This window comes from Panthera uncia (genome assembly GCF_023721935.1).
Source record: "Panthera uncia isolate 11264 chromosome C1 unlocalized genomic scaffold, Puncia_PCG_1.0 HiC_scaffold_4, whole genome shotgun sequence".
NCBI classification, from domain to species: Eukaryota; Metazoa; Chordata; class Mammalia; order Carnivora; family Felidae; genus Panthera; species Panthera uncia.
This window is the reverse complement of record NW_026057585.1, coordinates 64025577-64053125: the sequence shown is the minus strand read 5'-3', so window position 1 is coordinate 64053125 and position 27549 is coordinate 64025577. Positions and strand designations below refer to the sequence as shown.

The window sequence follows — 27549 nt, the reverse complement described above, 5'->3', positions numbered from 1 at the left end:
CCCACCCCCCATCAACCCTCAGTTTCTTCTCAGTTTTTAACAGTCTCTTATGCTTTGGCTCTCTCCCACTCTAACCTCTTTTTTTTTTTTTTTTTCCTTCCCCTCTCCCATGGGTTTCTGTTACGTTTCTCAGGATCCACATAAGAGTGAAACCATATGGTATCTGTCTTTCTCTGTATGGCTTATTTCACTTAGCATCACACTCTCCAGTTCCATCCACGTTGCTACAAAAGGCCATATTTCATTCTTTCTCATTGCCACGTAGTATTCCATTGTGTATATAAACCACAATTTCTTTATCCATTCATCAGTTGATGGACATTTAGGCTCTTTCCATAATTTGGCTATTGTTGAGAGTGCTGCTATAAACATTGGGGTACAAGTGCCCCTATGCATCAGTACTCCTGTATCCCTTGGATAAATTCCTAGCAGTGCTATTGCTGGGTCATAGGGTAGGTCTATTTTTAATTTTCTGAGGAACCTCCACACTGCTTTCCAGAGCGGCTGCACCAATTTGCATTCCCACCAACAGTGCAAGAGGGTTCCCGTTTCTCCACATCCTCTCCAGCATCTATAGTCTCCTGATTTCTTCATTTTGGCCACTCTGACTGGCGTGAGGTGATATCTGAGTGTGGTTTTGATTTGTATTTCCCTGATAAGGAGCGACGTTGAACATCTTTTCATGTGCCTGTTGGCCATCCTCCACCCTCCTTTCTTTACCAAACTGCTCTTGCCAAAGGTAACCAGAGACCTCCAATTCCACCAGTTTCTCAACTCCACTTGAACCTACAACAATCCATTGAGCCTATCTATTTTTCATTTGACCTCAACCAACTCATGTCCTCCCTTTTCTCCTTTCTTCATTTTTGTGTGATTGCTCTCTTGCAAACATCCTCAATTCCCTTGCCCTCCCTTAGGTAGGCAAACCCTCAACTCTGGTTAAATCCAACTCTACATGCCTGCATCAAAGCAGAGAAAATAGCTAGAGAAAACAATAAAACCAAACCACTTGTTCTCATTTTAAACTCATTATGACTAAACTCAGGCGAGCCCTTAGTGCTAGTGAGTGAGCCCACTATATTCTGTGGTTGATTCACTTTCCTTCTACTTGGATAACTATTTCTCACCTTCTTTTCCTCCTCAAACCTCCAATACATCTTTCCCAATCTCAAGTTAAGTTGTTGGCCTTACTTCCTATTTCACAATCAGAAGAAACTTTCCACGTATTCTGTGACAGCCATGGAGTTATGCCACTTGGATTTCCCTTGAAGAAGAGCCTGTCAGTCATTTGTGAGGAGTGCAGTGAGCTGCTGGTGTGTGGCAGTAGCACCTGGGGGTCCACTGCTGCATTTGAACCCAAGACATTCTGTTTCAAAGCAGCCCCTAGCCAGTGGTTGAGCATGGAGGGGGTGCTGGGGTCTGGCCATTTCTAACAGAGTACTCCTCTATAGGCAGTCTTTCTACTGGAGCCCTGTTGGGTAAGTGAGTCTTTCTCAGAGCTGTGCTGCACTCACAGAAATTCTTACCCAATCCTCTTTCCTCCCTCTTCTTTTACAGGTGCCAGACTTTTCTGCCTATTTCTGTACCCTTCACCCTTTATCTCTCCCACACATTATTCCCAGTAAATAGCCTACATTTCTAGCTCTGTCTTGGAATCTGATTCCCAAAGAATCCAACTGACAAATACCCCTCACTACCGTATGTACCTGTTTTTATTCTCATATTGTTATTCTTTATGTCTACAATTATGGATGAAATATCCATACTCAGATGGGAAGCCAATTCATCTTCTTGGGCACTAAATCTCATCCATTCTCATATTCTCAAGAATGTTGCTCCAGAAATTCTCCTCTGCATCTCCTATATTGATTTCTGTCTTTATTGGATCATACCCATTAGCATACAAGTAGGTAGGAGGAAATTCGTCTCTCTCTGTTCTCCTTCCTTTCTTTCTTGAACCCATTTCCCCCCTATATCTGTCTACTAAAGTGGTTCTTGTCAGAGACACATGAACTCTATGTACTAAAAACAGTGGTCTATTCTCAGTCGTCATTTTTCTTGAACATTTGACACCACCGATCATTCCTTTTCCCCTTAAAACACTTCACTTGCCTTACAGGATACTACTCTTTCTTGGTTCTTTTTCTACCTTGTTTGCTACTCTTTCTGTCTTCTTTGCTTGTTTCACTTTATCTTCCTGATCTCTAAATATTGGGATATCCCAAGCTCATCCTTGAATCTCCTTAACTCACTCCTTAGGGGATTTCACCCAGCTTCATGGGGCTTTAAGTATTACCTGTAGGCTGATGATTCCTGAATTTATATCTCTTAAGCAGACTCACATTCAATGACTCTTTGACATTTGGATTTCTAATAATAATATCTGACTTAACATTTAACAGTTATGCCTTTGATTTCTGTACCCACTTCCACCACCAAAATGCTCCTTCCTTGTTCTCTATCTCAATAATTCCATCCTCTAGTCATTTGGGTCAAAAACCTTGGAGCCATTCTTGTTTACTCTCCTCATGTCCCATGTCTAATCCATCACTACGGTGAGTTTTGCCTTCAAAATGGATCTGAGCATTTCTCATTACCTCCACTACTATCACCTGCTTCTGCCTTTGTTCCACTATAGTCTGTTTTTTAATGTTTATTTATTTATTTTGAAAGAGAGAGCATGCGTGTACAAGCAAGCAGGGGAAGGGCAGGGAGAGAGAGGGAGAGAGAATCCCAAGCAGGCTCCGTGGTGTCAGTGCAGAGCCTGATGCGGGGCTTGATCTCCCACAAATCGTGAGATCATGACCTGAGCCAAAATCAAGAGTTGACCCTTAACCAACAGAGCCACCCAGGCGCCCCTAACTATAGCCTTTTTATTCCTATCATCTTTTACAACACAGCAGTCAAAGTAATATTTTAAACTGTGAGCCAGTTTACATCACTCCTTAGCTAAAACTGTTTCCAATCACTCCCCATCTTAGTCAGGGATATGAACCTAACTATTCTCATTGTCTCTCACTCAGCTCTAATCACACTGGGCTTCTTACTCATGAGGAAACAAATTATGCTTCTACTTCAGGGACTTTGCATTTGCCGTTCTTTCTACCTAGGTTTTCTTCCCCAGGTATCTTCATGGCTTGATCCTTCCTCCAAGTCTCTTGGATGTTGTTTACTCAATGAAGCCTCTCCTGACAACCTCTATAAGAAAAGAGCAAAACTCTCACAGCCTTCTCTATTGCTTTATTGTTTTCCATAGCTTATTTTACCATCTCCCACATATGTATTGACTTATTTATATGTTTCTTGTTGGTCTCCCTTAACTGAAATGTAAGCCCAATGGTGACAGAAACTTCTCTGTTTTATTTCACTAACACAACTTTATAACCTATAACAGTGCTTTGAACAGGCACTCAACAAATATTTGTCAAGTGAACGTATGGTTTAATAATAATGGGTATCATATATTGAGCACTTACTATATGCAAGGAACTTATAAGGTAGTTGCTATCATCATTCCCAAATTATAGATGAGAAAACTGAGGATCAGAAAGGTTAAATAACTTGCTCAAGGTCATATAGCTAGTAAGTGATGGAGCCTGGATTTGAACCTCAGCAATCTAGCTCCAAAATTAATGCTCTTGGGATGCCTAGGTGGCTCAGTCAGTTAAATGTCCAGCTCTTGATTTCAGCTCAGGTCATGATCTCCAGGTTCATGGGATGGAGCACTGCTTCAGCCTCTGTGCTGACAGCACAGAGCCTGCTTGCGATTCTCTCTCTCCCTCTCTCTGTCTCTCTGCCCCTCCCCTGCTTGTGCACACACACATGCGCACACACTCTGTCTCTCAAAATAAAAATTAAAAAAATAAAAAAACAAAACTCATACTCTTAACCAATATGTAATATCGCCTCAAAACATTATTAGATGATAACAAAACATTATTAGATGATAACCTCTAGGCAAAACTAGACTAAGTGTAAAAGAGCTTAATAGATTTTTATTTTTCCATGATGACTACTTCAATGCTTCTTTGGAAATATTAAGTATGAAAGTTCTCTCAAAAAGTTTTTTAAGCATGAGTTTAATCTGCCTACTGGGTAATCAAACCTGCCACTGGCCACAAACCTGCTTGAATAGACCTTCTTGCAGAATAAGGGAGTCATGAATCCATTGTCCCAATTATTACTCTACCCATAAAACAGTTCTAGGAGAGCAGGAAAGCTGGGGAGCAGCTCTAACACCTTCCTTCTTTCTCCAAAGCATTCATCAGAAATGGGCTTAGCAGCCACCTTCTAGATCACCACACTGTTAGCAGGGAGTATGACACAGAAGGAGTGTCAGTTCTAACTCAATAAGTTTAAGGCTGTGTGTGACCTTGGCTGTTTATATATATTCTCGGAATTTCAGTTCCTAGAGCTGAAAAATGGGAATAATGTCTGTCTCATTAGGTGATTTTGAGGGCTAAGTGGGATAACTTTTGGAAAGTTCTCCTGTACAAAGTTGTGAATGTCCAAAGAATATATGAGCTCTTTCCTTCCCCCTCTTCTCAGGGCCATGTGACCAGCAAATGAGATAATGACTATTAGGCTGATCTTGCAAATGCAAAGAACACTGTACAACTGAGGAGTCAGACATCTGGAATTCAGGGTAGGGGAATATCTTACTTTTCTTATTCCCCAGGTCTTATTTCCAGTCTCCTCAGCAAACTTCATCATTTGTAAGAAAGAAAATATCCAAGATGCTGCCTGATTTTACCTGTTGAAATGAAAACAGTGGGATTAGAATGAGGTTAAAAATCTTAAAAATTCACTTGGGGACCTTGCTAAAATGCAGATTCTCAGACCATGGACCCAAAGATTTTAATCAATAATTGAGGCAGAATGAGGGAATACAAAGGTGATTAATAATACGGAGCATCCAGAATGTTGTACCACCTTAGTTGATCCACTCTAGAAAGAAGTTCATTTACTATTTCCCAAGATTCTGTGTCCCTCAAACCTCTGACCACTATTTTAGAAGATTATAAGGAAATTTTCATTACTCTGCTAGGCTCCAAATTGCTGCCCAGTGGCTCTTGCCCCAGCTCAGATTGACAGCATCTACCTCTGATGCCACTTAGAAATGCCCTTTTTAAGCTTCTCTCCTTAATATAATAAGAAACATTAAGAGAACATAAGGAAAAGAAAAGGTTTGACAAGAAGTATGGGCAGAATTTAGATTCTTTACCATATTTCTCTCTTTTCTTTTTTTTCTTTCTTTTTTTTTTTTTTTTAGAGAGAGAAAGAGAGAGAAAGCACATGTATGAAAGCAGGGGAGGGGAAAAGGAAGAGGAAGAGAGAGATTCTTAAGCAGGCTCCAAACCCAGTGCAGAACCTGACAGAGGGGATGTGGGCGGGAGGGTGTGGGGGGAGTGGGAGCTCCATCCCGTGACCATGAGATCATGACCTGAGCTGAAATCAAGAGTCAGATGCTTAACCTACTGAGCCACCCAGGCACCACTCTACTTTCTTAAAATAACATATTTAGTATTTGTAATTAAAGGAAAAAGTGAATTAAGTCAATGGCATATAATAAGTCCAGTGTTTGTTGATTTAATGATATAGGAACAGAATACAAAGAGCACAAATCATGGGTCAGACAGACCAGCTCAACCACATACTAGCTGTATGACTTTGGGCAAGTTACTCAACTCCCCTGGGCCTCTTCCCTCTTAAGTAAAATATTGAGAATAACTCCCTTGCAGTGTTGTAATGAGAATTCAAAATAATATATGTAGGGGCACCTGGGTGACTCAGTTGGTTAAGCATCTGACTCCTGATATGGGCTCAGGTCACGATCTCACGGTTTGTGAGTTTGAGCCCTCCATATGGCTTACTGCTGTCAGCACAGAGCCTGCTTTAGATCTGTCTCTTTCTCTCTTTGCCCTTCTCTTGCTCACATTCTCTCTCTCAAAAATAAAAATAAAACATTAAAAAATAAATAAATAAACTTAAAAAAATATTTGTAAAGCACAATATCTGGCAGTTAATAGTCACTCAATAAATGACAACAATTATCACAACATTTCAATATCTGGATATGTTTCAGAAGGAGCAAAAAGAGAGTCATTCTGTATTTTTTTAAGCTTATTTATTTATTTATTTATTGTGAGAGAGAGAACACTTGTGCGCACACCAGGGCAGAGCAGAGAGAAAGAGAGGGAGAAGGCAAATCCTAAGCATGTTCCATGCTGTCAGCACAGAGCCCAGCATGGGGCTGGATCTCATGGACTGAGCCATGTAGATGCCTCTGTATTTTTTTTTTTTTACTTTAGCAGTATGTTAAATAAATCAGCAAGTTAATTGTGTGGGAGCAGTTGTGTGACCAAAAAGAAAGTTCACGGCATAAGTTATGTGTCCCTCCTCCAAGGCTTGAAAAAAGTTTTATTTTCTTTAAATGAGAAGACTTTTGTTTGGTTTATATAATCTTACCAACCCTGCCTCCAACAGAAGAATGAAGGACAAAATAGCCACTTTGAATAGAGATTATTATTTTACTGGGAGCCATGATTTAGTTGGTTTTAATAATTCTTTCTACAACTTTAAGATATTTTTTTATCTTTGGGATTTTTTTTCTCTTTTGAGTTGGAGATTTTTTTTCTCTTTTGAATTATCAGCAGTCTTGGTTAGAGAACTGGTCATTTGTTGGCTCTTCCATTTTCCTTATTCCAACAAAAAATGTTCCTAATCTTCTCTGTTCTCTTCAGTGTCCCCTTACTCCCATCCCCCTCACACTAAACTCTTGGTTCTGCATTCAACTAAAAATCAGGACATGAGGGCTAGTTCTGCTTCCTAAAACTTACTAGTGCAGTGATCTTGGTCTATAAACATCCTCTCTATTCCTCCATGTTATCATCTGAAAAATAGAAGAAAATAGACCTTACGTGCTTTCTTCACACAGTTCTCAAAAAGAAAAATAAAAAGCTTCTGCACAGCAAAGGAAACAATCACAAAACTAAGAGGCAACAGACAGAATGGGAGAAGATGTTTGCAAATGACATATCAGATAAAGGGTTAGTACCCAAAATCTATAAAGAACTTAGCAAACTCAACACCAAAAAAAAACAAGTAATCCAGTGAAGAAATGAGCAGAAGACATGAATAGACACTTTTTCAAAGAAGACATCCAGATGACAAACAGACACATGAAAAGATGCTCAATATTGCTCATCATCAGGGAAATACAAATCAAAACCACAATGAGATACCACTTCACACAGGTGAGAATTGCTAAAAGTAACAACTCAAGAAACAGATGTTAGTGAGGATGTGGAGAAAGGAGAACCCTTTTGCACTGTTTGTGGTAATGCAAACTGGCACAGCCGCTCTGGAAAACAGTGTGTAGGTTCCTCAAAAAATTAAAAATAGAACTACCCTATGGCCCAGCAATTGCACTACTAGGAATTTATCCAAAGCATCCAAAGGATTCGAAGGGGCACGTGCACCCTAATGTTTATAGCAGAGCTATCAACAATAGCCACGTTATGGAAAGAGCCCAAACGTCCATCAACTGATGAATGGGTCAAGAAGATGTGGTATACACACACACACAGACACACACACAGACACACACACACACACACACACACACACACACTGGAATACTACTCAGCAATGAAAAAGTATGAAATCCTGCCATTTGCAACAACGTGGATGGAGCTGGAGGGTATTATACTAAGTGAAATAAGTCAGTCAGAGAAAGACAGATATATGATTTCACTCATATATGGAATTTGAGAAACTTAACAGATGAACATAGGAGAAGGGAAGGAAAAATAAGGTAAAAACAGAGAACCATAAAAGACTTAAATACAGAGAACGAACTGAGGGTTGATAGGGTTGTGGGGGTGGGGGGTGGGTTAAATGGGTGGTGGGCACTAAGGAGGACGCTTGTTGGGATAAGCCCTGGGAGTTACATATAAGTGATGAATCACTGGATTCTACTCCTGAAGCCAAGACTACACTATATGTTAACTAACTTGACAATAAAATAAATAAAAATAAAAATGAATAAATAAATAAATAAATAACAAGAGAAGAAAAGAAAAGAAAAGAAATAGAATACATAAGAAAGCATTTTGTTAGACTGTAAACGCTAAAAAGCTCACTGAAAGCTACCTGTTTCCCGTGCTATCCCACTTGAATCATAAAACGAAAAGAGGCTAGGTTTGGGCACTTTATTAGCTATAGCATCTTGACAAGTCAAGTCACCTCTTGAGCCCTCTGCTTCCTCGTCAGAAAAAGGGAGACCTCACAGACCATATGACTTAAGAAATATCAGCCTGCGGGGTGCCTGGGTGGCTCAGTCAGTTAAACGTCTGACTTCAGCTCAGGTCATGATCTCACTGTTTGTAAGTTTGAGCCCCACATCGGGCTCTGTGATGATCTCAGTGCCTGGAGCCTGCTTTGGATTCTGTGTCTCCCTCTCTCTCTGCCCCTTCCCCCCACCCCTCACACTCTATGTCTCTCTCAAAAAATAAACTAAATTAAAAAAAAAAAGAAATATCAACATGCTTTGCATTGTGGCAAAGCTATACTCACTGCTTTTTTGTGTCATTATTCCTTCAAAGATCATGAAGAGTCCCAAAAGTAAGAGAAAGAATTTTCTTCCTTTGTGGCCATCTCCCCTCAGCCTCTGTCCTAATGAAAGAATGTAACCACTTCTGTCTAAACAACAACAATAATAACAAAAGCAAGGGGATAGTGTATGGATGTGTCAGAACAGAGGGCAGGAAGGGTGAGGGATCAGGCAGGGAAATTAACCATTTTCTAGGCTAGGACCCACCAGGAGGACAGCTGGGCTCACAGAGCATCTGAAGGCTGGAAACCCTGATAGGGACAGGACAGGTAAGGGAGTTCCCACCTATAGGCATGCTGAGAGTCACTAGGTTTTTACAGTAAGGTGTAGGGACCCTATGGTAAACTGGATGTGTCCAGCTGGTTAAGTGTGTAAGGTGAAGTAGGATGTGGGAGTATCAGACCGAATTAGAACTTAGAAGGAAAGGATGCCTGCAAGGGTGATGTCAGCATCATACAGAACTGTGTCACAAGAAAAACAATAACATAAAAAGATAATGCTGGAGTTTTAGAAATCTAGTCTCTCAGGCTTTACCCAGACTTGATGGATCAGAATCTGCATTTTAATAAGATCCTCTAGTGATTCATATGCACATTAAAGTGCGAGAAGCATTCCTTCAGCGTGATTTAAATTCACAAATAGAAGGTTTGCCTGCTTGGAGAGGTTGATAGAACACAGAACTATTAGTGCCTCAGTTAAGCATCTGACTCTTGGTTTCTGCTCAGGTCATGATCTTACAGTTTGTGAGTTCAAGCCCTGCATCAGGCTTTGAGCTGACAGCTCAGAGCCTGCTTGAGATTCTCTCCCTCCCTCTCTTTCTGCCCCTCCCCTGCTCTTTCTCTCTCTCTCTCAAAATAAATAAATAAACATTTAAAAAAACAACTAAATACATTTTTATAGATGAACAAATACATAGTTTTAAATGTATACTTTAATGTTTTCAGTGAAAAAACCCAATAGATTTTAAGAAAACAATCAAATTAGGCATATGAACATGACCACATATTTACACAAGATATAGAAAGTTCCCATTATTTATTAAAAAGAGAAAACTGAGCGGTCCCTGAGTGGCTCAGTTGGTTGAGTGTCCAACTCTTGATATCGGTTCAGGTCGTGATCTCACTGTTTGCGAGATGGAATCCCTGTGTCGGTGTGGATCCTGCTTGGGATCCTCTCTCTCCTTTTCTCTGTGTCTCTGCCCCTCCCCTGCTCTCGCACTCTCTCTCAAAATAAATAAATATTTTTAAAAAGAGAGAGAGGGGCGCCTGGGTGCCTCAATTGGTTAAGCATCCGACTTCAGTTCAAGTCATGATCTCACAGTCCGTGAGCTGGAGCCCCATGTCGGGCTCTGTGCTGACAGCTCAGAGCCTGGAGCCTGTTTCAGATTCTGTGTCTCCCTCTCTCCGACCCTCCCCCGTTCATGCTCTGTCTCTCTCTGTCTCAAAAATAAATAAACGTTAAAAAAAATTAAAAAAAAAAAAAAAGAATCATGCGGGACCAGTAGGGCAGTGTAAAGTATTGGAACCCTGAATCTGGCCTCAGAAAGATCTGCACTCAAATCTCAGCTTTTCTTTTTACCAAATGTGTCTTCAGGCAAATTATTTATCTTTTCCGAACCTCAGTGTTCACTTTTAGAAATGGGAGATTTCATAGTGAGAATTAAGTGGCATTTGCAAAGTCTTTAATATGGTGCTTGGTACATGGTAGGGACTCAGTACATTTTAGCTATTATGATTTTCAGGATGAATATAATTAGCCCTGTTTTAAAGATGAGCAGTTTGAGGGTTAGAAAGATCAAGATTCATTCAAGTCTTGTGATTTCCAGCCTGGAACTCCACTTTGTGAAAACTTTAGAGGCACTGTTGATCAGTGGCTCTGAGCTCTGAGAACTTTACCTGCCAAAGGTCCAGGCCAGAAACATTGATGTTATAATAGTGACAAATGGTGGGATCAGGCTTATATTTAGCGTTATCTATTCCTGGATGAATCCACTACCCCTGTTAACTGGGATTGTCAGTGATCTGAGGTTTCCATTGTTCCTAAGCAAAGAACCAAAGAGTGCACATGGCATTAATATTTTTCCATTCTTCTCATGCAATCAGAAAGACCAATTTATAAAGACAGTTGTATTTATACAACTTATAAAGACAGTAGGATTCCTGTAGCTTCTTTCCCTTTCCTCAAGCAAATGAATGAGACTCTTCCAAGTTCTCCTTTTACCCAGAGGGTAGAACAAGGTGGCAGAGACCCATTCTAAGCCTGGTTCCATCTCTGTGCATAAGTTTGTTCATGACATTAAGAAAATGTAGCTTCACAGGGAACACCATCTAAGACTTTGGCACTTGGGCCATTCTCTTCCTAGTATATGACACAGGAAACTGTGGCCCAATAAAATCATCAGTTCTGTCAAACTGATGTATCAGTTTGATGCAAACTGCTTGCCTCAGTTATATCTCTGGACTATTTGATAGTCAATCCTTTTAGTTTCTTCTCACTTCTGACATGAGGTCAGGAGTTGGTCCTTAAAGAGAAGTTCTCCATCCTCACCCCCAACACCTTTGGCTTATTCATATCCCACCTTTCTCTTTCGGGATCAGTTCTGAGACTTCCAGTTCCTGACCTCAGACCCATTTTCTGTTTTGACCATGTTTCTTTGGCTGCTTTCCACCACTGTGGACAAACCCCTTGTCTAGGGCTGCCTAGATCTCTCCCTCCCAGCATTGACCTTTACCAGACCACCAGGTAGGCACTGCCCTGAGAACAGGGCCTAGATGAGGCTACAGTCTTATGGGGAGTGGGAGTGGGGGTGGTGGTGAGGAGAAAACCGCAGGATCTTAGAGTTTCTGTTTTGTAAATTATACCTTACATCTCTCTCTTCTGTCTTATTTCTCATACCTGTTGCAAGGACAGGCCCCCTTCACTTTATACTTCAGGTTTGGCGTCAGAGGCCCTTCCCATTCCCCATCCACTACCTCATTCCAGTCATCTGGCTTCTTGGCATTTCAGTCTGGGATGTACTCAAAGTCCTTCCAGTTCTAACACAAAATGTTCCTTCTTTAGGACAGGTGAATGGGCTGGGATAAAACTGGGGTCCCTACAGTCAGGCTAGACCTGACTCCCTAACCCTGCCAACCTCCTGTCCTTACTCCTATGAAAGCCCAGCTCAAGATTCTGCAAACAAATCCAATACAGGAGAGAAAAAGCCTTTAAGCAACTCTCGCTCTTCCTCAAGTTGTCACTATCACTTTGACATTGAATACTTCAAGCTCAAATAAGTTGGAAATTTCCATTCTGTCTGACCCTCTCCCTCCTCGATCATGTGCCCCTATGGTCAGAATAAGTCTTCTAGCCTGTATCACTCTTCCTGAAGACCCCCCTTGGTGATCTGCTTTGTACCCAGAATGCTCCCAGACCTGTACCAGTCTTCCCTTTTACTCCAGGCCTCTTCTATTTACCAAGACAAAACTCCAAGTCACAAACAACCTACCCTGACTTTCATATTTCTTCTGTCATGGAGCCTCCAAAATTTTGTTTTATCTACCTAGCAGGTCATCTTGGTGCTGACCATTTGCCCAGACTGACTGAAAGCTTCAATGCTAAGCCAACTAGACCCTGTCATTCAGTAACATTGCAACTGGGAAAGTTCTCTAGTTCCTCAGCTGTCTCAGCCACTTTTTGATTCCTGAGATGTAATAGTCAACATCCCATCATGAGGGCTATAGTCTTCATAGATCCCTGCCTATCTAACTGCTTTCCCTCTTCTCTAATTTTACTCAGCAGGGAGCACAGAGACCTGTAGCCTCTCCCCTCTCCCCCAGGCCTTGAGCCAACCCTGATTATATCAGGTACATGGTCCTCAACAGGAGTGAGGGTCTGTGGTTAGTCTTGCTGCTCTAAGCCTGCTTACTGCACCTGGAAGAAGACTCACCCCTAATTTTCCTGTGGTGCCAAAGGCACAGACACAGCCTGCTCACCTGTCTTAATTCCCTGACTATGCTTCCCTCCCATGAGACTGGATCCCTTTGCTAAATCATCCTACACACAGCTGAGCCACTGCCCACCTCTCTGCAGGCCTCTTCTTAGGAGTTCCAGCCACTGGGTCCCATGTTGCTCCTTTTTTAACCCTAAACGTCTTTTCTGCATGAGAATGAATCTGCTCTGACCTGTGGAGAACCGACAAAATAGCTAAGGCCCTCCATGACCTGGCTCCAACAAACCTTTCCAACTTCATCTCCCACCAGTCTTCACCTTGAAATTTATGCTCCCAAAATAGTAAACTGCTGCTTTCAATTCTTTTATGTAGCCATGTTGCTTTCCACCTAATTTTTGTGCCTCTGCTCCTGCTGTTCTCTGGGTCTGGAATATCTTCCCTCTAACCCAATTTCCCACTTCCCTTGCTCTAATAAATTCAGTGTTGAAATCCAGTACATTTTAACATATAAATCCTGTATATTAAAAGAACTTACTATTTTCTAATCACTATATTATGTGTGTTAGCTCATTTAATCCTCACAACCACCTTCACACGTAGGTATTATAATAATCCCTGTTTGTGAAATTGACTTTCATAGCAGTTACATTCCTTGCCCAAATGTAACTGCAAGTAGGTAGGAGTCTCACAGTTAGTAAAGGGTGGAGCTCAGATTTCAATCCATATCTATATGACTGCAGTCTATGTTTCCGACCCCTAGGTTAACCCAATCACTCAAGCATTGCCTCCTCCTTCCAAGACCACCACCCGAACCCTATCACAGGCTAGGTTAGGAGCTTCTTTTGGGCTCCACAGGATTTGGGCTTCCCTGACTCTTAGCACTAATTACACAGTGTGACCTCTGTCTGTGTACTTGTCTGCAAACTCCACTAGATTCTGAATACCAGGAGGATTCTCAATCCCTGGATTGTGCTATTCATAGCTATATCCAGGAGAGCTTTGCAGTGAGTGATAAGAAATCAGTGAATATATTCCACACACTCCCCATATCAATAACTCTGGAGTCAGAGATCCAGATTCAAATCCTGGTGCTAATGTAGGTATACTTGCCAAGTCACTTCATTTTCTACGTGTTGTCTGTTTCCTTATCTATAACAGAGATCAGAGCACACTGTTCACAGAGGCTGTCAGAAGGATCAATAGAGTCTTAACAAATGTAAGTTGCTTCCCTCTTTCCTCCACACCTCTTTGGATACCAATATTTAGCTGGATACCTCTTGGAGTGATTAATGCCCCAGTTTCTGCTTCTCTTCCCAGCTTTCTTCTGCCAGCCCCATAGCTGACATCTCCATCTGTTTCCCAGCCAAACACTGTCTAACCTCAGGTTTCTTATCTTTAGGACCCTCTATTTGCAGATGTTCGTCCCATTTCCTTGGTTTCCAGGCATAGAGGTCTTTTATCTTCTTGGGAGACAGGAAGTCTCAGTCAACTTCCAGACCCCCAGCAGCCACTTGCTAGTTGTTGTTGATTTTGACCTCATAAGTAGCATTGGGTGAATGATCAAAGTGTATAGTTGAGTATCTTTATTGATCTAGAAAGAGGATAGGGAATATTTCAGCTCCACTATTGGACATCTTTGGACCTCAAGCATTAAATGCACCACCTAAAATAGTTCCTGAATGCCATCCCCCAAATATACACAAACATATTTCACTACACCCCTCCTCCCATTTCTATGATTAATTCAGTAGAGACTCTGGATCTTTTTCTCCTAAGTACATTCTTCTTTGGCTCCCCTGACCCCCATCCTTCAGCTCCATTGCAGTTCTGGTCATTCTCTGATGTTTTCTGTTTTTCTGTCTGTGCCCCTTGATTATAAGCTTTTCAAAAGCAGAGGTCATGTCTGACTCATCTGCTGTGTTAACAGCTTCCAGCACAAGGCCTACCCCAGAGGAGGACTTCAGGGAGCCCTTGCACATACAGTCCTTTCACAGTCCTGCTAGCAAAGGCCTTGAGCCTGAACATAATTTCTCCAGTGACTCAGGTCCTATGGGCTTCTCTAGACCCAATTTCTGCCTCTCCCCCGCACTCTGATTGTGCTGAGTTACTTACAGTACCCTCTTTCTCAGGTATTTTTTACTTTTCTCATGTGATTGCCTCTTCCAGGGATTAAATCCTCCCTAAAATTGTCACACTCTTTCACAAGACCAATTCATGCTCATCTTTCAAAACTCAGCACAGGCAAGACCTCTAGGAAACATTTCCCAAGGCTTCAGGTTGTGTAGAGGGCTTCTTCTGTGCTTCCCCAGACTCTGATCATACTAGGTAGTCCTCTCCTTTTCTTGATTCATACCTTCACTGGACTGTGAGTTCTGTGAGGTCAGAGGCCATGTCTGGGGCTCACTTTATCCCCACCCCAAGTCCCAACACAGAGTTGGAATTTGGTGAATGCCGATTGAGATGCTAAAGAAATCCAGCTACTATCCTCCAGCTAACCTAGATCTCTCTAATCTAATGCTACTAAGACAAGCCCATCACTCATATTTTAGCTTAGTACCCGCCACCTTGCCCATCCCTTCAATATTTAGCAGGGCAACAGGGCCATGCCAAACGTTTTTCCAAGAGAGGACCTTATCTAACTTCCTTTCAGAAGTCAGGCTCCTATGTGAACTTCTGTAATCTATAGCACTTCTCTATAGTATTTAATTCATAGGGTTTTTGTAAAGGTTAAGTGAGATAACACATATAAAATGCTTATCCTTCCCCCTAGGCTGAAGACCAGCCCACATACTTACCCTGAATTTGATGGTCTTGTTGTTCTCATGCTATTTCCCTTGATAATGAAGGATGACCTGCACTTTGTTGTTGCCAAAGCCACAGGATGTCAGGGCCTAGAAATTAAACCCTAATACATGGTGTTACATCATTTTTAGGCAGTTTTCCTGGTCTGAGGCTAAGACAGACATAGCTAATATATTAATCAGGGCCCCAGCAAGAAACAAAGAGCACACTCAAATTTAGTATTACTTGAGGAGAATTTAATAAAAGGACTATTTACAAAGATAGGGGACCTTGAGAAGGCATAAAGAATAGTGCTGTGCTGTGGGCTGGCAACAGAAGGGCTATTCCTACCCTTATCCCTGAAGGGGCAAAGAGTAAGAGTGGTTATCAGAGCCTGGAAGAAAGACTCCTGTGGGGAGGGTGGCTGGAGGGAAGCTGTGACTTTCAGTTGAGAGCCACAACTCTCTTTCCTCCCTCTGATCTACTGCCAGGACTTCCATTGACCAAACCCAACCAGAAAATCCTTCCTGTGCCAGGAACCTTATACCATATCATTTAGTTCTTGTGACAAGCATGTGTTACTATCTCCACTCTTAGCTGGGAAAATTGTGGCTTAGAAAATTTAAGTAACTCACCCAAAGTCAAAGAGCTAATAAGTAGCATTGCTGGGATTCAACCCAAGCCTACTAAGAAATAGAGCCTGGGGTTCTTTCTGCTTTGTGAAAACTTTAGAGGCAATTGTTTATCAGTGGCTCTGAGCCTGGAGAGCTTAATGTGACAAAGGTCTAAGAATAGGTTTTAACCTAGTTTTTCAACCTCACTCCCCATGTTCTTCTTGACTATCCTAAACACACACACACGTACGTGCGTGTGCAAAGTGCTCTAGCCACACTGGTTTCATCGGTTTTCTACTTGCATTTCAATTTCATGACTCTGAGCTTTTGTATAGCTTCCTCTGTCCTCATTATATTCCCCCCACTTCCTTCTCTGCCTATTAACACCTAACTCATTCTTCAAAGAACAATTAATACCCCATCCAAAAAGCCCCCCCCAGTTGGACTGAGTCATGCCATCTTTGTAGTCTCATAGCACCTCATCAATATCTTTTTAAAAATATGTCTTGGAGCAGCTGGGTGGCTCAGCCAGTTGAACAACCAACTCTTGATTTCCACTCAGGTCATGATCTCACAGTTGTGGGATTAAGCCCAGCATCGGATTCTGCACTGGGTGTGGAGCCTGCTTGAGATTCTCTCTCTGCCCCTCCCCTGATCACGTGCATGAGCACACTCTCTCTCAAAAAGAAGTAAATGGATAAACAAATAAATAAATAAATAAATAAAAAGAAAATATGTCTTTCATTCTGCCTTTAAAAAAAATTATTCACATGCTTGCTTCCCCACCAAATAGAAGGCAAAAATATGGAGTAGAAAAAAGCACAGGCTTTAATCTGGATAGATTGGGTTTGAATTCTGACTTCCCACTTACTCACCTTGGGCAAATTTCTTGCCTCTGTTTCCTCATCTGTAAAATGGAGCTATTAACAGCTGAAACTGCTTTGGTTGTTTGAGCATCAAATAAATAATATTCATATGAAAAAATCACATTTGAAAAAGTATTTCCATTTTCCTTACTACAACCATCTCATGCATAAACATATATAAACTCCTTGTAAGGAGGGTGGATTCTGACGAAAAGAGAAATGGGCAAAGACACATTCAGGCACCCAGAGTGCTATATTGTTCTATGCATGCAAGAGCTTGAAAGATGAGGGAGAAAGAGTTGGTGGGGGAGGGGTGCAAATAAAAAAAGGGAAAGAGGCTGAAGAGGAAAATTTTGGCAAAAGCTTGAAGCAAGAAATCTGAAACTTCCTGGGAAAAGAAAGAAATTTTTAGGGAAAATTTTAAGAAAATTTTGCTGTATGACATGTGGCATAATGCTTGCTTCTGACTTTGTGCAAAAACGTTTGGTAAAATCCACATTCCTCATCAGTGCTTTGGGAGTTGGATTAGCTTTTATTGTTGTTCGTTGGTTTAAAAAAATTTTTTTAATGTTTATTTATTTTTGAGAGAGAGACAGACAGAGTGTGAGCAGGGGAGGGGCTGAGAGAGAGGGAGACACAGTATCTGAAGCAGATTCCAGGCCCTGAGCTGTCAGCACATAGCCCAATGTGGGGCTTGAACCCACGAACCACGAGATCATGATGAAGTTGGTCGCTTAACCAACTGAGCCACCCAAGCACCCCTGTTTGTTGGTTTTTAAATCTCAACCATCATTCAAGATTGGAGCTAAGTAAGAGCTGGACTGCTCCAAGGAGGCCTAGTGACATATTTGAGGTTACAGATGCAATACTCTGGACTCATTATGGATGCTTAATAAAGGTGATTTATATGACCTCTTGGGCCTTCTCTCATCAAGGGCAGGAATCGCTTTCAAAGCAAAGCCATATTGTAGTAGGTGCATTTGAGGGTGTCTACACAGTTTATGGTTCCTTTCTCCCTTTTTGAGAACTGGGGAATGTATCTCTGTATTGCAGCCTTGTTAATAACCATGTGACTCTCTACCTCTTTCGTCTATTTATATTAACATTTAAGCTTAAGGTCGCTTTTTTCAGGTCATTGAAAAGTCTTACTGTGTAGGAAGGTGGATTAGAAATTTCCTTTTTCAGGTCAATCTGAGCCTCTTCAACAATTACAGTGCCTCTCATTAAGACCTCATGTGGCTTATAGTGACCACTATCAGAGAGCTTACAAGCATGATGTAATGATCAGATTCTGAATGCCTATCCTCCTGGTTCAGGGTATCAGGAAAGAGTTTTGTATACCTGCCACCACAATCAATGCATTGCTCATGTTTTACTGAAAACTGAACCACCAAGGTCTCATTCTCATTGCTAAATGGCTTAAACCTGGTTGAAAGGGCATAAAACTTGGCATCTTCGTTGGTCTGGAGACCCGGGAGCAGAGAACACAAAATCTTTAGGCTTAAGTACTCAAAGAGCAGCCAGAGAGACCCAGTACTTGGTATCACCAATCTTTGGTATTTTCTTACATACCTACTATGTGCCAGGTGCTATCCTGGACACATTACCTTATTCAAGCCTCAGAAGAACCCTGCAAAATAGGTATTATCTCTACTTTACAAATTAGAAGTCTGAGTCACAGGGAGTGAAGTGACCTGGCTAAGCCCTCATGGTTAATAAGGAACTAAACTAGGATTTTAATCCATGTTTGTCTGATTCTTTCTTCCCCTTATACGATTCTGTCTTTAATGCTCAAGAGATAAATACTGTTCTGCAGCTTTACGAAACAAGGCCCTGTTTATCCCAAGAAGCACAGAACATTTCTAGTCTATGTACATTATCTTATAGATGAGGAAACCAAGCCCCAGAGAGGAAAATTATTTATCCAGATCACACAGTCACAAACAACAGACATACAAGAAGCCAAGTCTCCTGACTTCCAAGCCAGTGGTCTTTCCAGTATTCCATGCTGCTGCCCAGCTTACTGGTTTTGTCTCTGTCACTTAAATTCTCTAAGTCTCAGTTTCCTCATCAGAAAATGTGGATAATTATTCCTACCTCATAGGGATCCCATGAAATTCATATGGGTAAGAGATGTGAGAAGTACTTTGTACATTGTCAACATAAAATGCAAGGGGCTATCATCATTCATGCTTAGAGAGGGTCCTTCCTTCATGATTCCACAGCTCTCTGAATGTCCCTGGGTCACACTAAGTTGCAACTAGGTTTATTTCAGTCTCTTTGAATAGTTTTTAAGCTCCTGAAGAGAAGGGAAATCTTCATATTCCTGGAATCTAGGCCAAGGCCTAGCATAGAAGAGATGTTCAATAAATATGTGTTAAATTGCACAGAAGAATCACAGGTGCTGATTCAGCTATCTCTGGAGCATTTATTGCATACTAGTCTCTGTGCTAAACACTTTCATGTCTGATATTGCATTAGGAACTGTGTATTTTAGAGAGTATGCTTACTTCACTAAAGACCTCAAGTGAGGCCAGAGAAGACTTCAGGGCGAGGGAGTGGGCCAAAGGGAAAGAGTATTGAACCCATAAGCAGAAGACCAAGCTCTGAATCTCTGCTCTACCAGATCCTGCTATGTAGTCCAATGCAATCCCCTCCATCCTTGCTGAACCTCATTTGTACCTAAGAGCCCTTCTGGACAACCAAAGGGAACCTAATGCATTTGAGTGGAATGAGATCTGAGGAGCAACAAATCAGAAATCAAACTGAGAGGAGGTGGGTGGCTGTGAAGACTGCCCCCAGAGCCACCAAGAAGCAGGCGTCCCACGAGTCTCTCAATCTCCAATTCTCTCTCCTTTGGAAGCAATTTTTCAGAGTGGATTTAAATGAGACTTTAAATGCTCAAGTCAGTTTGTAATGTTCTCCTTTAACAAACATGAAAATGAGATTCATAACAGTAGCCAGGAGAGAGAAGATGGGAAGTTACTCCAGGGGACAATCAATGGATTCTATTTATAGGATAAAAGCTTTCTCAGGCAAAAACTCTTGCCTTGTAGACTTTGCCCTTAGAGCTCCCCCTTCCTTCATAATATTTTTTGGCTCTTACAGCAGTTCTGCCTAATGAGCATGGCAGGTGATGATTATCATCTCCATTTAACATCAAGGCTCAGAGAAGTGAAAAGACTTGCCCAAATTATGCAGTTAGTGAGTCATAGGAGTTAGCCCTCAGTCTGTCTGCTCCACTCTCCTTTGCACCAAGCTGCTCTAGGGGAAAGCAACATTTGAAGGTTATACAGCATTTTTTCCTGTTTCACTTGCAGTGTTATATTAAAAAAAAAAAAACTCAGGGTGGAGAAAGCAGGGTAGCCCAGCAGTAATTAACCCAGTCCTGGAGTCAGACCTAGAATCAGATCACAACTCTGCCTCTCACCAGCTGTGTATATAGCTTTGGGCAAATTACCCATCCTCTCTGGGGCCCCTCTGCAAAACTGGGAACATAACAGTAACCATCTCATGAAGTTGTTAGGAAGATTAATGGGGATAATGTGTCTAAGGGCTTAGCTTTGAATATCTGTTATTTAATAAATGGACATTATTATTTTGTGGACAGTTCCTTCTTCTCCACCTGCTAATTTTTTATTCTAAGAAAGAGAAATGAATTGATAATTATGAATAAAAACAATTACATGTTTTTATTCCTCTTCTGTATATTCCTCTTCTGTCTCTAAAATTTTCCTGCTGTAAACTGAAATTACCATAATCAAGCCTATGTTTAAATTATGCCCATCGTTTTTTCCACCCACCAATGGGGGAAAGAAGAAAAGCAACATATAGAAATTATTTGTGTTTTCTTAAAGACAATAAGATGCAACCATGACCAAGCCTACAGGAAAAGTAAGGGAATATCATGGGATAACTCCAATATTCCTGAAAACCCCTTTACTATCTGATGCCTAAATTCTACCATTTGTTTTTTTTTTTAATGTTTATTTACTTTTAAGAGAGAGAGGGAGAGAGAGAGAGAAGGGGAGGAGCAGAAAGAAAAGGAGACAGAAAATCCCAAGCAGGCTCCACGTTGCCTAGAAAGCTCAATGTGGTGCTCAAATTCACAAACCATGAGATCATGACCTGAGCTGAAGTCAGACACTTAACAACTGAGCTACCCAGACGCCCCTAAACTCTACCATTTGTGCCCTACTGTGTGGAGTGGCTTGACTACTAAATATTTGGGCCACTTACACATTAATGCTCCACCCTACCCTCCTCTATGAGAGTTAAGTCTTAAAAACCATCATGGCAATGTATGATTGGTTGAAAGACTTGAGGGATTCTCTTAACAATAGATGGAAAAAATATGGGTAGGGGAACTAAGTCCTTATGCATATTTATGTCTAGTAAGATAAAATAATAAAATCAACTCACCAAGAGATTAGCAATACCATTTTATACTTCTTGAATTAGTAATGATGATATTAAACAATCAATTTCCATTTACCATTTTTTTATTGCTTAAAATTTTTAGACTCTCCCTTGCAGTTTTGAGGAGATGCTGATAAATTTGTTTTGCTTTGGCATAGATGGCATACAGACATCTTTTTAAGACCTGGCACTCCATGCAAACATTCAGTACCCTTCTGATTTTAGGCTTCAGAGTTGCTGACTCCCACTTCCTGGGCCTACCATGGTCCCAGAGTCACAGGGCAATTTGGCAGCCTGTGATGGAAAAGGCCTTGGGTGTAGCCTTTATTTCATCTCCTCCCTGCAGCTAAATGGATATTTCTCAAATTCCACTACCCAGTATGTCGGGTTATTGCCTGAGCTCTGCCCATGAAAACCCTACTTCAACTCACATCCAGTAAGACCACCCTGAACTGGCTCTGTCAGCTCCTGTTACTCAAGCCTGACAGCTCACCTCCTCCCCTCATGAGGCTCAGGGGGTGAGTTTGCTTTCTACGGTCTTGCCTCGTCTCCCAAGATCTCAGCATTAGACAGGACAAGACATATCAGTGACCACCTTACCCACCACTCCTGACAGCGGGCCTCCCATTGTTCATCCAAAGAAGGATAAGGACTGATACCAAAGTTAAAAGATTTGTTATTGTGTGTTTGGCCCTTATGTGGGTCCCTAAAAATTTCACCTCATTTACTCCCATGGATAATGCTATGAAAAGGTACTATTAGTTGCATTTTGTGTCTACTAAGTGGAGGACTTGAGATGTGAACTCATTTGTCTGACTTCAAACCTGGCCTTTCTTCTGGAAAAAGAGGGAGCTACAGGGAAAAGTGCTATGAAGAACAAAAAGTTGTATAATCATAATAACAACTAACAGCAGTCATATGTCAAGCATGGTGCTGAGTGCTTTACATGCATTATCTCACTGCATTCTCATAATAGCTCTGAGACAAACGTGCTATTTTTCCCCATTCAAATGATAAGAAAAGTAAAGCTAGGAAACCTATCCAAGAGGCCAGTTTGTAAGTAAGTGGGCAAGCCAGGTTAAGACGCAGGCCTCTGTAATGCCAAAATCTTTACTTTTAACCCCTATACTATAAGGCTTCCCATGAGGTGATGTGTGTGAAAAGCCCTTTATAGCCTAGAATGCACAGCAAAGGTAAGAGTCATAGTACTTTACAGTTTGTAATTAATAAAGTTATTTGTGTATAATTGGAGTAATGTCTGTCTTCCCCAGACACCAAGTTAAGTTCCATAACTGTTTTACTTACCATTGTGCCCCAGTATCTCTCATAAAGTTAATTGCCAAAATATTTGTTGAATGACTGAATGGATGTATGTATGATCTTACCTTTTGCCTATGCCATAAGATTCTCAGCTTTACAAATGGATAGATTCATTTATTAATCCATTTGACAAATGTTAATTGAATTTAACAAGTACGCAGAAACAGTTGTACAACTTTGATCTTGAACTTTATGGTAAGAGAGGTTAGGGCAGAACTCAGAATTGTTTATGGCTAATTATTTTTCTGGGTGAACAGTACTGATATAAATCAAACCTGACACAATTTAAGATGTCCCCAAATAAGGAGCCTTTCTTGTTAGGAGAATAATGTCCTGTGGTTAATAAAGTCCTACTTTAATGTTTTATATTTTTCCTCTTAGCATCATAACATCTTAACATCAGAGAATGCTCAAGCCAGAATGACTATTGGTGGTCATTTCATCTGACCTCCTCATATTACAGGCAGGAAAACTAAAGCCCAGAGAAGGAAGTGACTTGCTTATAGACAAAAAGTTGTCAGTTGCAGAGTTGTGATTAGAACCTAGTTCTTCTGCACTTTGGTTCTGGGTTCATTATTCCTTCACTCAACAAATACATATTTTAAAAAAATGTTTTAAGGTTTATTTGAGAGAGAGAGAGCACAAGCAGGTGAGGGGCAGAGAGAAGGAGAGACAGAATCCCAAGCACAGAGCTCAGATATGGGGCTAAAACTCATGAATCATGAGATCACGACCTGTGCCAAGATCAAGAATTGGACGCTTAGACAACTGCACCAGCCAGGCGCCCCTCAACAAATATTTCTTGAGCATTCACTTTGTGCAAGGCATTAGGCACAAAGGCATGGATCTCCCAGGTTCTCTTTAGGGTCTCAGAGTCTGGTAGAAAATACAGACAAGTAGACAGTTACAACACAGTGTGGTAAGGACAGTGATAGAAGGAAGCACAGGGCGATGAAATTCAAAAAAACACTGAATGCCCTCCAAAGTCAGAGTGAACTTCAGAGAAGGCATACCTGAAGAAGTGAGAATGGAAAAGGCAGAAAAGATGAGGAGTGGGTGTTCCAAATAGAATGACTTGCACATGAAAAGGCCCAGAGGCATCAAACAGCACAGTGTTTCAAGGGAAATGCAAACAGTACTCTATAGTTTTTGGGGAACAGGAGAGGAAAGTAAATAGGGACCAGCTCAAAGAGAGATCTTATTGAGAGCAGGAGAGCATTGTATCAACCTCGAGTATATGCTACTATCTTTTCTCCTCTGATAAATCTTTCCTTCAAATTGGTCAAATACTGTATGTCCCCAGAGATCCAATCAATAAAAAGTAATAGATGTTTGGAAGCTGGTACATCTAGCTGATGAATGCACATAATCATACCCAAGTCTATAGAAATATAGGACCAAGGAGGCCATATAACATGATTCCTATGTCAAATGAACTTATATCCACATTGCACCTCCCACCGTGTTTGGCTTGTAATGTAGCTCAAATCCAAAGACTGGGCTAGGGACTCATCTCCACCTATAGCTTTAGCAGTATCTTTAACCTCTCTGAAATTGAGTTGCTTCATCTATGGAAAGAGATTATCTAATTTATTGAGATTCTGGGAGAATCAAATAAAATAGAATGTAACACAGTGTCAGGCACATTGTAAGTGCTCAATACATACTACCTGAAACTGAATCTGTACATATGTGTATATGTATACAAAGATACAACATCAAAGGTAAAGAGAGAGAAATATTTTTTAGCCTTGAAGGTAAGCCTTGTACCTTCCCCAACACCTAGTCCTGAGCTTGGGACACAATAGGTCCTTTAGAAAATGCTTGTGTAATTACATGAAAATACACATTTGCTGCATTTATTCAACATAATCAGACTGCATTTTGCAAAAGAGAATTTGCTAGACAAAACTAAAGCTTATTTCTTCAGGTGCCAACATTTTATATATTATTTTCAATGGAAAATTTTTGTAAACATTATAAAAGACTCTGACCTCTTATGTACAGAATCTTAAAATGTAAAGTTCCTCGAAGACTCAAACCCTACATTAGGTTGTAATGTACAGCAGAGATGTGGGTTTGTTTTGAAAATTTTCTGTCTCCATTGTTCTTGTTCTGCCGTGAACACTCACTTCTCCCTGAGGTCAATGTGTTTGCCTCTAGCAATCTACCCAGTGAGATCAGTGGACCTACATCCCTGCTTACCTGCCTGCCAGCTTATCTGCCCACTTCCTTTCCTTTCTTTTTACTGGCCAGTCTATCCACATGTTTGTTACATAGACCATAGTCACTCAAATATTTATCAACTGATAAAACGCCTTGTGGTATAGTGAACAGCACTGGATAACAATCTGAGCCTTCCCCCCATTTCTGTATGTGACTTGAGCCAATCCCTTTTCTGAATCTGTGTTCTCATCTATAAATAAGGTTTATATTTAAACTCTTCAAAGAAGGGGATACTGAATACATAGTAGCTGCTCAATGTTTATTGAATAACCGATTGGCATGAGGACCAAATTAAATAAGATAATAATAATTAAGATAATTGCTATTATTGTGATTGTTAATAATTATTAAAAATAATTATTTTGGGGCACCTGGATCTCTCAATCGGTTAAGCATCCAACTCTTGATTTTGGCTCATCTCATGATCTCATGGTTGGTGGGTTTAAGCCCCCCATCAGGCTCTGCACTGACAGTGTGGGGCCTCCTTGGGATTCTCTCTCTCACCTTCTCTCTCTGCCCTCCCCCACTCATGCTCCCTCTCTCTTTCTCAAAAATAAATAAACATAGGGGTGCCTGGGTGGCTCAGTCAGTTAAGCATCCGACTTTGGCTCAGGTCGTGATCTCGTGGTTTGCAGGTTTGAGCCCCACATCCGGCTCTGTGCTGACAGCTCAGAGCCTGAAGCCTACTTGGGATTCTGTGGCTCCCTCTCTCCTTGCCCCTCCCATGCTCATGCTCTGTCTCTCTCTCTTTCTCAAAAATAAAATAAACATTAAAATAAATAAATAAGCATTTAAAAAATTTTATAAAAAGGCACCTGGGTGGCTCAGTCAGCTGACAGTCAGACTTCAGCTCAGGTCATGATCTCATGGTTTGTGAGTTCAAGTCCAGCATTGGGCTCATTGCTGTCAGTGCAGAGCCTGCTTCAGATGCTCTGTCCTCCTCTCTCTCTCTCTCTCTCTCTCTCTCTCTCTCTGCCCCTTTGCTACTCAGGCATTCATGCGCTCTCTCTCACTCTCAAAAATAAATAAATGTTAAAAAACATTTTTTTAAATAATTATTTTTGCTCTCACTGAATGGGTACTACTAGTAGGTCCTTCATTTATTTTATGGGTTGTCATTTCTAATCAACTATATCCTAGGAAGCACATAACCAAGTCTATCAAGAAAGGAGCAATAAATAAGAGCCTAAATGCTTGAAGTAAAAGACAATACAAGTCATTCACTTAAATATTTACAGAGCTCCTGTACTGTCGCAGTGCAAGTGCTAGACATCAAAGTACTAATAAGACACAATTCCTCAAGCCCTCTAGCCCTCAAGGAGCTCACAGTCTAATAAGAAAGGCAAATAAAGTGTCTATTTTTCTCATTTTATATTTCGTGATTTTTCAAAGCAAAATAATTTATGGTAGCAGCAAATAAACAGTAAAAACACTATAATCTACCTCACAGACATGACCACTGTCAGCATTCTGATATGTTTTCTTCCAGCCTTTTTGTTGTTTTGTGTGTTAACAATGGCCCCTGCTCCCACCTCCACATCTCTGCAGCCCCTGCAGAGATCCTTACCATCAGTTTGCACTTGAGACCTGGAAAGGCCAGCTGGATCAGGCCTCTTTGGTTTGGGCATCTGTCCAGAGTGATTCTTCCTCAGGCCAAGCATGTCCAAGTATCCACAATTGGCAGATGGACCCAATCGTGTATCAGCTGGAGGCCTGAGCAGCAGGCTGCTCCTCAGCCCTCTGAGCTGTCCTCCGTGGGTGTGAGCCAGCTGGGCACAGAGGCCCTTTGTCTCAGAATGTCCCTTCGGCCAAGTTTTCATGGTCAAGTCTGAGAGTTGACAGAATTAACATTCACACACACCCAACCCCCTTGTGACTTCTGCATCATTTAGATCCTCATCTGCATTCCAGTTTCTTTCTGCCTGATTTTGTGCTTTTACAAATGGCACTGCCATTGCCTTCGCCCTCCCCTCACACTTATTTGTATCACTAATTCAGGGATTCTCCAATTCAATCAATCAACATTTCTGCATATTTTAATGTGCCAGCCCCTATGCAAGGTCTCAGATTCCAAAAGCTCATTTTGCCCTGAGGCCACTGGTACTACTTCCTGCTGGCTAACTGACACTTGGCAGCTTTGCAGCAGTGGCCAATACAGCCTTTATGGAAGCAAGAGACCTGGGTTCAACAAGCATCTCTGCCACTCTGTGACTTTGGGAAAACCACCTCTCCTTTCTGAGTCTCCATTTCATCTGTACAGTGAGAGGGTTGGATTCTAAAGGCCTGGCATGCCCTCCGGTTGCTGAGCTGCTCTCTGGCCTGGAATAGCCTAGGAAAACAGCAGAGAGAAAGGAACCTCAATCAAACTCTGGTACAAAGCTTTTAAATGGCCCTGCGATGTCATGACCTCTCTCTGGACCTCAGTATTCCCATCTATATATGGGGAGAAGGAGGCCATTTGGGGCTGGATGAGCTCTCAGGGCCCCTTTAGCTCTAACATCAAAGTATCTAAGATTTTGTTGTTAAATACTACTTAAAATGTGAGCTAGAAGAACTTCAACTTATTGGAATCATGGGAGGCAGTGGGGTGGGGAGCAGGGGTAATGCAAGAAAGATCAGTTTTTATATTCATATGACATAGGTTCAAATTCTGACTTTGCTGTTTAATAAATGTGTGACCTTAGATAGATGATCCAACTCCTTGGGCTTCAGTTAGATGGTCTATAGACTGGGAAAAAGAATAACTACTTTGCAGAGTTCGGATGAGGAATGGAGTAT

The 27549-nt window shown here is 41.2% G+C and overlaps 1 pseudogene; it reads right to left on the bottom strand.

Moving 5' to 3' along the window:
* Positions 1 to 3102: 3102 nt before the first annotated feature.
* On the bottom strand, positions 3103 to 26591 carry LOC125913678 (calreticulin-like; annotated as a pseudogene).
* Positions 26592 to 27549: the final 958 nt, after the last annotated feature.